General features: G+C 46.1%; 1 protein-coding gene across 25 annotated transcripts in view; it reads left to right on the top strand.

Moving 5' to 3' along the window:
* PTK2 (protein tyrosine kinase 2) overlaps window positions 1–12,542 on the top strand; it is a 266,922-nt gene that overhangs the window by 214,459 nt on the left and 39,921 nt on the right. Inside the window, exon 1 of one of the 25 annotated variants that reach the window (XM_072774665.1) lies at window positions 12,222–12,452. The exons of the other annotated variants lie outside the window; for them this stretch is intronic. The gene's annotated coding sequence lies outside the window, so the exon portion shown is untranslated. Of the gene's footprint in view, window positions 1–12,221; window positions 12,453–12,542 lie in introns of those variants that run through there. 25 annotated transcript variants of the gene reach the window in all.

The raw sequence follows: 12,542 nt of genomic DNA, 5'->3' as shown, positions 1-12,542 counted from the left end.
ATCTAATACATGCTCAGTAAATTGTTGAATTGAAGTCTAGGTTGAGACTTAATACTGTGATAAATAAGGTATTTGAATGTGATACATATTCATAGGGAGCTTTATTGTAACCAACACCATAGTTTAATGTGTGCTGAATCACCTGTCTTCATACTTCCCTGATTTTATGTAGGATTTTTAAAATTTGGTGTATTTTCATCTTTTTTCATAGAAAATTACCAAATATCAGGGCCCAGAAGACCCTGGTGGCTCCTCGGGCCCATCCTTGTCCCCCAGAGCTTAAAGCCTGTCTACATGGCCTGTAGCCCAGTCTCATCTCCAGGCAACTCAGCTTACTAGACAAGGCTCCTGGCAAGTGCATGTTTAACGGACGAATGAGGCTGATAGGGAGAGGGATACAAGATTCATCCGCCAGGGGATTATTGGCTAAGCACCTACTTTGTTCCAAATTAGGTTCTGTAGGTTCAACAGTGAACAAAATACAACCCTGCCCCCCAGAGTTTTCAGCCCAGTAGAGGAGACAGGTCAGCATTACTCACCACATGGTGAACAGCACACTGTGAAAGGGGGTCTTCTTTGGGTCCCATGCTGCACACCTGCAAGCCTGGCCCCGTCCTCTCAGGCCCCATCGGATAGCCCAGCTCTGCCTTCCACGTGACAGCCCTTCAGGTGTTTCTAGATAGCTTTCTTCAAGCTAAACGTCAGTTTCTTGATTCTCATACAATTAATGAGACATGCTCTCACTTACTAGAGCTGGATTTTGAACGTCCTTTATTTCATGTTTTGCTCATACATTTTTTTGTTCTTCCTTGATCTTTCCCCAGAATTTGACAGATTCTATCCTTGAAATCCCCCCGCCCAACCCCATTTCCATCCGCCTGCCTCCCCAACACCTACTCTTTCCCCCTGACCTGCTGCTCCTTTGCTGCCACTATGAGTATTGACCAATCGTCCACCCCGGCCGCCCTCCTTTCTCTCAGTGTGCTTCCTGGGCCATCTTCCGCTTCTGTCAGCTTCCATCCTGCCTCTCCTCACAAGGCCCAGAACCGCATTCGCGTTGCTACTGGGCATCGCATTCATCCTAAAGCAAGTCTGCTGCTTGGCCTCCTGGGCAGCCCGTCCCTCGCCTGCAGTAGGCTCCAGAGGTGCCTCCGTGTTCCTCTCCATTGGGGAGTGGGCAGGAATTCCTTGCCACCCTGTCTTGTGACCCCTGCTCCCTGCTCCTCCACCTGGACTGTCCCCTGCTCCTCTACCTGGACTGTCCATCAATCTGGTGTAGCCCCTTAGTTGATCTTCAGAAACATCGCTGTGGATGAGCGGCTCCTTTGCTCCAACAGCCCTCAGTTGGGGAGGGTCCCTGTGACTCCCATGTTAGGTAGAGGCTTCCAGAGTAGACTGGAGATCCCTTCCATCGTGGCCTAATGGTGTGTTCCCACCCCTTTCTCACACTGTGGTCGTGCTAATGCCCTGGGCCTGGAATATCCTTCTGGGGAAGCCCCGTCCATCTTTCTTGGCTTCTCTCCCATGCCCACTCCTCCCGGCTCCACAGCCTGCGAGCCTCCGCCCTCAGAGTCTCCAGAGCAGTTTGTTCTTCTTGTGCTCAGCCTGCACTGCCCCAGGTGGCTGCACCTGCGTTCAGCCCGGTCCACAAACACTGTGAGCACCACTAGAGCTGAGCCTGGGGCCGGTCTCTGGGGCAAGAGGACTACAGCACCTTTCCTGCCCTCGAGGAGCTCACAGTCTAGTATGTCTCAGCCCTACTAGACTGAGGCTCCTTGAGGGCAGGGATCGTCATACTCGCCTCGGTGCTGCGTGCACCCACAGGCCAGGGGCCTGTGCGCAGTGGGGTCACACAGCCGCTCGAGTTATGGCTTAGCACGGGAAACCTCATGTCAGTGTTAATTGAAGGACTATTTCATTAGGTAAAGTAGTTCCAAAAACTATCTAGGTGAATTTTTAGAACTAAATATGATTTCATACACATACGCATACATGAATGTATAATGTATCTAGACTATGATTTATGGATCTCTTGTGCACAGTTAGCACAGCTCTTGACCATTAATTTGTTTTGTGTTTTAATCCGAAGTGGTGTTTGACTTTGCATTTTGAGTATGTATAATATGGCTGCCAAAGGGGCCAATAAAATATAACTTTATGATAGTTTACTCAGACATTTATATGTAACAGTGGGTCTCAATGATTAAGCAGATTTTTCTATTGAGTTTTACAAAATTTTTACTATATCGGAGATTGCTTAACAAAGGAATAAATTGCAGATAGTCTACCCCAGCTCAGTTAGTAACGTTTCCCAGATCCTTCTCTCCATGTCTGCCTTAAAAGAAATAATTTGAATGGTCTCAGATCACTGTGGGATCCCATGTATGTGTGTGTGTTACTCTAAGTTGAGAGAAGTGGCTCTGGGGATGCATCTTGTCCAGCAGCATCAGACAGTACTCAGGTCAGACTTCCATCGGGGGAGCTCCATGTCTCCAAGCACCTATTCTCCTTAAATCCCACTTTCTTGTTCACAGATGTGATTCCACAGAGAAGGACAAGGAGGTCAGCCTGCGGGTGGTCTGGTAGCAAGTGTAAACACTGTGGGCTGCTCATCCTATATGACTGACAGGTTGTAAGGGTGCCACAAGTAGTTTTTGAATGAAATAAATCATTGAACCCCGGTTAATTCAGTCAGTTCTTTGGTGGATTCTGTGCCAAGGAAACCACAATCAACAGCTTTAGTATTTGCCCTTTTGGAGCTTCTCCAGGGTGTTTGTGCCACCATAAAGTAAGGTTGTCTGTTTCATCTCAGTCTAGGGAAACATGTTAAGTTAATGTGTGATTTCTCAAATCCTTTTTAGACTAATAAGGGAAATAAACAATAAAGTTTATCACCTTAAAGTTTTATACCATATTTTTTTATTTTTTAAACTTTGTATTGAACTACAAAGATGTGAAAATATAAATATGCCAGGAAGTAAACAACTCATTGGACTGTCACAAATTGGGAACACCCATGTAAGCAGCATCCAGCATGAGAAAACAACACTTCCTGAAACAACGTTCCTGAAACACATCAGATGCCCCTTTACAATGACTGTTCACCCTCTGAGGGTAACTGGTAACCATACATTGGTTTTGTCTGTTTTTGAACTTTACGTAAATGGGTATCACTCTTTGTTCATAGTTTATGTGGTTCAGCATTTAGTTTGAGATCATCTGTAGTATCAGATAATCACACCTCTTTCTCCTTGCTCTGTGCTGTTCCGTTTGTGAATATCCCATAGTTCATTCATCCTCCTGGTAGAAATTTAGACTCTTTCCAACTTGGAGCTGTCAAGGCTACTGCTGTGTCTTTTTGGTGAACATAGGTACAAGAATTGAAGTTGGGTTTGGATCCAAGAGTCCACAGGCATGCATCAGTAGGCCCTAGGTTTTCCAGAGTGTATATACCAGTACTGCTCCCAGCAGTGAACAAGAGCTCCAGCTGTTCTAACCATAGTGGTTTTTAAACCTTTAGAAATTAGTCCTTGTTCTAAGCTCACTGTTTTCACATATGAAGGTTAGGTAAAAGAATATAAGTGATGAAGAATATCACAGTTCCCCTGAATGTTTCTGTTCTAAAGAAATTCTGTTCTAAAGAATGCCAAACTCAGAAATATCACTTTGGAAGGCACTCTGTGTGAGTTGGTCTCTGCTGCTGTGCTTCTCAGGAAGACCTGTCAAACTGATCCCATCTTCCTTGACAGCCAGTCTCTCTGCCCTCTATAGATGGCTTTACTAGGTGTAACGTTGAGAACCAGGACTTACTACGTACCTTCTGTTGCCAGGCCTTGGGCCATGAACTTTCCCATGTCATTTCGCCTTAGTCCTCACAGTCCTTGGAGATGAAGGTGGTATCCCCACCGTCCGTTCATAAAGGAGGAAACTGACACTCTGAGGTTAGGCTCATCTGAGGTCCCACAGCTGGAACTTGCAGTGAGCCCACCAGAGTCCAGGGCACACTCTGGGCCTTGACTTGAGACACAGCTAGATGTCCTGTGCTCCATCTTATGATTGGGACTGATGAGCACATTGTTAATGCTTAGTTAAGAAGGGAAGAGAGGGAGATCCCTGGGTGGCTCAGCGGTTCAGTGCCTGCCTTTGGCACAAGGCGTGATCCTGGAGTCCCGGGATCGAGTCCCACATCAGGCTCCTGGCATGGAGCCTGCTTCTCCCTCTGCCCACCACCCCCCCCATGTCTATCATGAATAAATAAATAAAATCTTAAAAAATAAAAAAAAAAAAGAAGGGAAAAGAAGGAGAAAAAACAGCATTACAAGGAATTCCTGAAGCTGGCTTTCTTAGGTTTGTTTTGAGTATCAAAACAGCGTGTTCAGGCTGGGGCCTGCAGCATGGGCCTTGGGGGCAAGGGGTTGTTTGTTTGTCATTTTGAGTTAATATTGTCATGTTTGCTTTTTAACTTTATCAAGCAAAGCTGGCCTTTGAGAGATGCTTGGTTTGGAAGTAGCTTGGAGCGGCTGCAGTCACAGATTAATTACACATTTTTCACACTACATCTCAACATCATACTCCAGTGAAGTTTCAGAGCTCCTCAGGACACACACTGTGTTTCAGTTGGTCTGTGAGGCCGTCAGCACCTTTAGAGGAAGTGGGGGGGTGGGGCGGGTAACCTGTAAAAGTACAGGCACAGACAGCACTTGAGTTGGGAGGAATTTAATCTGCTGTTCAGAGTTATGTGTGTTGTGTCATGAAGGTTACAGTTTAAAAAGAAATTTGAAAAGGCTGTGTGACCTTGGGCAAGTGACTTCACCTCCCTGTAAGAGCAGTGTCACACAGTCTGGTTTTCAGGGTTATGTGAAATGATATGGAATGCTTCCAGTTGCATGTATTGTAGCTTGGGCAAGGGGAGGCTCAAACGGCTCACACACCGTTAGTAGTAGTAACAACGAAGCTTTTCCTGAAGACCTGGAAGGAACCTGGCAGTCTTAGGGTACAGAAAAATTATCAGTTACTGTTAAAGAAAAATCTGGTTATTTGAATTCAAAAGTATTAGCTATCAGTATCCAGATACCAAAATACAAAGGCATTTTATAGACACATTATAGAAACATGGATTTTTTTTTTAAAGATTTTATTTATTTATTCATGAGAGACACAGAGAGAGAGAGAGGCAGAGAGACAGGCAGAGGGAGAAGCAGGCCCCATGCAGGGAGCCCAATGTGGTACTCAATCCTAGGACTCCAGGATCACACCCCGGGCTGAAGGCAGGCGCCAAACCACCAAGCCACCCAGGGATCCCTAGAAACATGGATTTTAATTTTTTAATTTGTGAACAGCACTTTATACAAATCTTTTTAATCCTTTCTTATTCTTATTTATCCTAATATATGGACTCTGAATTAAAAGTTCTAGGTTTGATTGATGATATGAGTTATTTGTGCTGCTTCTCTGTGTATTTTATTAAGTGATTTGTATTTGCTTCCAAAATTCCATTCAAAGGTGGTGTCTGAATTCCTTCTTAGTCATCATGCCAGTATTTTCCATCCACTTGCTAGCCTGTTGGGTCTAGATAATATCTAGAAGAGTAATCAGTTTCTCATTTAGTCCTATATACCTATTAAAAACATTCACGGCATCTGAGGGTGCCTGGCTGAAGCAGTCAGAAAAGCGTGCAATTCTTGAAATTGGGGTCATGTTCACTGGGTGTAGAGATTACTTAAATAAAGCTTTTAGAAACTTTTTTTTTAAAGATTTATTTATTTATTCATGAGAGAGAGAGAGAGGCAGAGACACAGGCAGAAGGAGAAGCAGGCTCCCCACGGTGAGCCCGATGCAGGACTTGATCCCAGGACCCTGGGACCACGCCCAGAGCCAAAGGCAGACACTCAACCGCTAAGCCACCCAGGCATCCTGAAACTTTTTTTTTTTTTTTTTAAGATTTTATTTATTTATTTGACAGCACAAGTAGGCAGAGCGGCAGAGGGAAAGGGAGAAGCAGGCTACAGTGCGGGGCTTGATCCCAGGACCCTGGGATCATGACCTGAGCCGAAAGCAGACACTTAACTGACTGAGCCACCCAGGTGCTCCATTTTTAGAAACTTTAAATTAAAAATTATTTTTAAAAAAATTCATGGCATCTGAACGTCAAGGGTTTTTTTGTTTTTCTGTGTTTTGTTTGTCCTTAGCCTTGCCAATAATTAAAAATAAAGAGTAAGTTGAAATTTAAAAGGAGGGGATCCCTGGGTGGCTTAGCGATTTAGTACCACCTTCAGCCCAGGGTGTGATCAGGAGTCCCAGGGTCGAGTCCCACATCAGGCTCCCTACATGGAGCCTGCTTCTTCCTCTGCCTGTGTCTCTGCTTCTCTCTCTCTCTTTCTCTGTATTTCTCATGAATAAATACATGAAATCTTTTTAAAAAAATTTTAAAGGGGGGATCCCTGGGTGGCTCAGCGGTTTAGCGCCTGCCTTTGGCCCAGGGCGCGATCCTCGAGTCCCGGGATCGAGTTCCGCGTCGGGCTCCCGGCATGGAGCCTGCCTCTCCCCCTCTGCCTGTGACTCTGCCTCTCTCTCTCTCTATGTCTATCATAAATAAATAAAAAAATCTTTAAAAAAAATTTTTTTAAAGGAATTAAATATAACATTTACATTCTTCCCACTAGGGATTACGTCTTAACTGTTTATGTGGGGATCCTTCTGACCGGATGTTGGGTCCCACTCACACATAGGTGTTCTCGGCTTTTCCATGTGCATCTGTATGGTTATACCTCCACAGTTTGGTTTTGTGTGAACAGATTTCCAGGGAGATTTAAATATGCATTTCATAAAAATTAGTCCTTTGCACTTACATGACTTTACACATCATTTTCACATGTATTACCTTCTTTGACTAAATAGCAATTCTTAAGAATGAGTTACTGCTCTTTTCACTGAAGGAGCCTGAGGCTCAGGAAAGTCCTATGACTCACCCTGGACCATGCAGCTGACAGGGGACTGATCTCAGGCCCCGGAGCCCCTTACCCTGCCTCCAAGACCAGTGTTCATTCTCACCTGACAGCTCCCTGTATTTCTCCACGCACTGTTCTCCTCCTCTCACTTATCCTACCTATGAAGAGATGCCTCTGACCAGGTGAAGCTGACCTGTCAGTCGTATACTGTTTATGATCCGAGTGCCACTCTCAGAGTGCACTTGGAGACCCTCAGACTTAGCCTGGTAGCCACCAGAATCCCTTCCCTACAGTTCTGTTTCTGTGACCCATTTTGTTTTCTCTGTAGCTGTTCTTATTCCTCTTCACTGAATTTTGTCTCCACGGTCATTATCACTAAAAACATGAGGGGAGAGTGGAATAGCAGCCATGGAGGTCTCATTTCCCCCTGGACGGCTAAGGGCTGGGGGCTGCACATGGCTCCCGCTCGATGTCCAGTCACAGGGACAGGGAACTGTGGCTGGATGGAGGGGTGTAGGAAACAAATGGAGGAACACTGGCTTCATACCAGTTTCAGGTTAACATGTACCTCCGGTGCGGCCGAGAGGGAAGCAGAGTGCCGTGTGCTCAGGCCGTCAGTGCTTGGCTGAGAGTGTGGCACTAAGAAGCCAGCAGCCTCTCTCCCACCCCGCCCCCACCCCTTTTTTCCCTCTGAGCCCCAGATCTGCGTTTTAGCGATAACCTTTTGCATTATAATTTTAGTGATTGCTCTAGAGACTACAATATGCATGTTTAACTTTTCCCCGTCTCCTTAGAGTGAATGACTATACCATGCTTATGATGTCGGGTTCTTGCAGCCAAGAAGGTCCATTTGCCACCACCTCAGTCCTTTATGCTCTAGGTGTCATATAGGTTACATTCGTGTATGTTAGGCACATCACAAAATAAAATTTTTCTGTGTGTTTTAAATAGTATTTTAAAGAAAGTAAAGAAACAGTCTTTCGTGTTTAACCCTGCACAGCGCTCTTTATTCTTTCCTAAAGAGGCTTCTTTTCAGTTTCCCACCCACCCAGAGAACTTTTGAACATTTCCTGTGTTCATCTATCCGTGGTGAATTCCATTAGTTTTTTTGGGTTCTTGTCTGACAAGTAAATGAACTTAATTTCACTGAAACAGAGTTCCCACTTGAGGGTGGTGCTGTATTTTTTTCTTTCAGCACTTTAAAGCTCTTCTTCCACTGTCTCCTGATCTCTGTTATTTCTAATAAGCAGTCATTGGTCTTTCAAATAATTGTTCCTCTCTTCTTGCTTTGTCATTTTCTACTGGCTGCTTCCATCGTTTTCTCTTTGTCTTTCAATTTTAGCAGTTTTGCTAGAATGTACTGGGGTGTGGTTTTCTTTGTATTGACCATATCTGGGGTTCACAAACCCTCCTGAATCTGTAAATGTGTGTCTTTCACAGTTATCTACTCAGGTATTTTTCTGCTCTGTTTTCTCTTTTCTAAAATTTCAGTTCCCTGTATGTTACGCCTTTTGACAGTGTCCTTCAGGTCCCAGGGACACTGTTCTTTTTCTGTTTTCCCCCAGTCTTTTTCTCAAGTCCTTCAGATGGAATCACTTTAATTGACTTGTCTTCAAGTTCCCTGTTTTGTCACCTCCATCCTACCAATCATCTGATCCTGCAGAGATTTTATTTCAGATACTGTATTTTTCATTTGGCTCTTTCTTATAGTCTCTATTTCTTTGCTAACATTTCTTATCTTTCCATTAATTATGAACAGACTTTCCTTTATGTCCTTGAATATAATAGCTCCTTCAAGTCCCTGCCTGCTAATTCCAACTTCTGGGCCATTTTTGGATTTGCCTTCTTTACATTGTTTTTTTCCTCGTGAGAATGGATCACATTTTCATGTTTATTTGTATATCAAGTAATTTTAGATTATGTCCTGACATTGTGAATAATAGATTACAGAAAATTACAGAAACTCTGGATTCAGTTATATTCCTCTGAAGAATGGTTTGTTTGTTTTAGCAGGCAATTAGCTCAGCTGGTCTCAAATCACAGATTCTTTCCCCATGTTGGGGGCAGCAGCCCACATCTCAGTTCGGTTCTCTTTGCCTTAGTTGGGCTACTGGGAGCTTGTCCTGTGTGTGCATGGTTCCAGGTTCAGCTAGAGATTTGGGTAGATTTTGTAAGACTAGGGTCTGCTGTCTGACAAATGACCATAAAAAACGGGGACTCATACAGGGCTCCTCACCCTCATAATGCCAGCACCCCCTCAGAGTCCGGCGTTGTGAGATGCTCTCCTGTGCTGCCACAAAGTTGCTCCTTATGTCCACAGTCAATAATTGCTATCTGCAAGATGGTTTGTCACATAGTTGCTACACAAACTGGCCAGAATGGAAGTCACTATTTTTAAAGAAAGATTTTTAGTAGAAATCACTTTTTTAAATAATTTTGAGATGGGTATCACCACAACCAATCAGAAGTACATTATTTCTTGCAGTTTGAGATACATACAGAGAAATGCAGTTTTGGTGCATTCATGAAACTAGATGCCTGCTTGTAAGAGAAAAAGAGCAGAGACGTCTGCTGTAACCCTGTGGTTATTTACATTTGCATTTAGCCACAGGTCAGCCACTTAGATACACCATCCGGGACTGCATCTCAAGGCTCCAGACTTGTTTTCTGCAAAGATATCAGGCGGGGGTTTTTTTGTGAAAAGGTCAGTTCCATTCCTTTGTGGTGAGGCAGTGTTGGGTAATTACAAGAGATCATGTTTCAAAACTGGTATTCCCGTGAACTTGCCAAAACGAGCTCTTTCCCTCTTGGCTTTTTTCCCTTCCAATTTCTTGCTGCTCTTTTTCTGGATGTTTTCCAGATTTGCCTAAGTAGCCTATAAACCCAGGCTGATTTTGTGATGTTTAGGTGATCAAAGTCCAGTCTTTAAGAAACTGTTCTTCAAACAAAACAGATTTCTTATATTTAAAAGAAGAAATGGTTTGTAGTTTCAGAGAAAAGAACAGTAGTGCATCAGTCACAGGGGAAACACCACAGAAATTAGATCAACAAAATACCTTTCTTTCCCAGGGGGAAAAGGTCAGGTAAAAGTATGGAACTAACTAATATTTACTTCAAAGTTTGACTGTTTTTTTTCCTCATACTTTATTTCTCACCCTAACAATGGGTAGGGTAGACAGGATTATTCTCATTTCTGAATGAGCCAACACATTGAAGTAGGCAAGGCAGCCTGCTGCCACAGACGGTGACGGAAGTGCAGCGTATAGCTTGTTGCCCTTCCTGCTCCCACAGCTTGGATGGCTCCGTTCTCAGCCACGCAGGCCCATTGCCCTGTTCTACTCTAGGCTGGTCGGGGTTGAAGGTTTGTTTTTGTATTTAGCTCAGTACTGGAAACGAGAAGCCTATTAGACCCCTTTTTTACTCTCCATGAAAATACCTTAGAAGTGAAATCACATTGTGTCGCTCCAGAACGGAAATTTCATCAGACCTCTCCATGCTAGCTGGTGGAGGGCATGAGACCAAGTTCCCTGGAAGTGCTGCAGGCCAAGAGCACACAGTCAGCAGCCCCTACACACTCTGCGCCCTCGTACTCTCAATCGATTACTTTGAGGACTGTTTCTGTTGATGTGAGGGAAGTAAGGGGAAAAAAAGAAACACTAAAGTACTGCTTTCTCCCCTTTCACACGTCTCACCAGGTGGGACTGGTGGGTGAGCAGAGGCTGGATGACCACGTGTTCTCATGTTTGTAAAGCCCAAGCTTTCACTGGTTCATCTCCTTGGAAGTTAGACCTAGAAGCTGCCGTCCCAGGAGAAGCGATGGCGGCTCATTGCCAGCTCACATCAAGCAGCCAGACTCTTTCACATGGAATGTATTGCTACTAAAAATATTTGCAGTTTGGGAAAGTATGTTTAAATTTGACCTCCTTGACCCTCTGCACATTCTAGTTTATTGCTCTGGGTCCTGCAGCAGCTTTAAAGAGAAAAGTTCAGAAATGTCTCCATGTGCACTCTTGCTCGGAATAGTCCTCCCATTGTGAAAATAGATCTTTTATGAGTTATTTATACTCTTGACCGCTCTGAGCAACAAACGATGGTTTCTCAGAAGCATTTTGACTTATTACTTTCGGTATGAGAACCAAGTACTGAGATCAAAGTACCCCCTTCCCCATTACCACTGGTCTGCCAGGGGCACGACTCCAGGTTTGGTGAAAGAAAGATCGTAGTGCATGTCGTGTGCACGCACTGTGTATCGGCAGGGAAGCTGGGTTCACACCAGACAGCGGCCGACGCATCCCGTCTAAACACCACAGGGCGCAGAAGTGGCGTCCGTAAGTGGTTACGTGATGAAAGGGCTGCCGTGAAGGATTCGGACAGTAAGCTCAGTAGGTCGGACAGCAGGGGGAAGGGACCATGGGTGGAAGAACCAGGGAGGACGCAGCCTGAGAGGGTCTCCCATGGCAAGGGACCTCACGGGACCCTTTGGAGGTGTTCCTGGGGAACAGTAACCTTAAGATCAGGGTGGCCCATTTCATAAAACAACCCTTTTGAGATAAACTGCCTTCATGGGACCGATTTCAAATGCGGTTCCCACTTGGTCTTCCCAGAGCTTGCCTGTATTTCAGTTATTTGAAGAAGTTGAAAAAAAGAACGAACAGCTGCTTGTGGGGTTTTTTTTTGTCTTGGTTTATATGGATTTTTCAGTTGTTAAAACTATAAGGTTTTTGGAAATTCAGATTCCGGGTCTGTTATTTATTTTGAGGGCCCCGAGTGAGAGCAGGGTGCAGAAAAGCTGCTGAGCAGGGGCAGCTCCTGTCGCAGGCCCGAGAGCTCAGGCTGGACTCCTGCACCCAGGGGCCGTCTCAGGAGGTGGCCCGCAGGCCTTCCTGGACAGGGCGGGGGGCTCGGTGACGGCCCTCCCTGGCCCCTCAGCGGGTCGACCCTGCTGGTCGTGGCTCACGCACCCGGCCGGGCTCCGGCCTCGGCACCGACGACCCACGGGTGTGGGAGTCTCTCGGCCCCGTTCGGGGGTCCCGGGCCAGGTCCCCGCGGGGCTGGCTCCCGCCCCTTGCCAGTCGCGCGCCGTCCCAGCGCCGGGGACCAAGGAAACCAAAATCATTGTCAGGAGGGAGTGGAATCTTTTGGCTGAAAGCTTCCTCCTGAGGCGCTAATGTCATCACTGAGCAGAACGTTCCCGTGCCTTTAAAAGAAAAAAAAAGGGAAGAAAGAAACACCCTTCGGTCTGTAGTAAATGGGAAGGGTTTGCTGACTCAGAGCAGCGGCGAGCCGGGAGCCGGTGGCGCGCACTTAGCTGTGTGGGAAGCAGCCCGGCCGCCCGGCCTCCCGTCAGGCAGGAATGTCCTTCCAAAGCAGTTGAGCAAATTCCCAGATTAGAAGGGGCCGCGCAGCTGACCTCGCTCTTCCCTTCCGCGGGTGGCTCTGGGCGGCTGGCGGCGGCTCCCCCGGAGGCTCGGGAGCTGAATGAGCCGCGCTCCCCGAGGCCGCGCGGTGAGGACCGGGGCGCGGGGGGCGGGGCCGGGGGGCGCCCGGTCGTCACCCCCGGGTGAGATGAAGCCCTGGGCAGCGGGAGGTCGGGGA

The sequence above is a fragment of the Canis lupus genome, chromosome 14 (assembly GCF_048164855.1).
Source record: "Canis lupus baileyi chromosome 14, mCanLup2.hap1, whole genome shotgun sequence".
NCBI classification, from domain to species: domain Eukaryota; kingdom Metazoa; phylum Chordata; class Mammalia; order Carnivora; family Canidae; genus Canis; species Canis lupus.
This window is presented reverse-complemented; position numbering and strand designations above follow the sequence as displayed.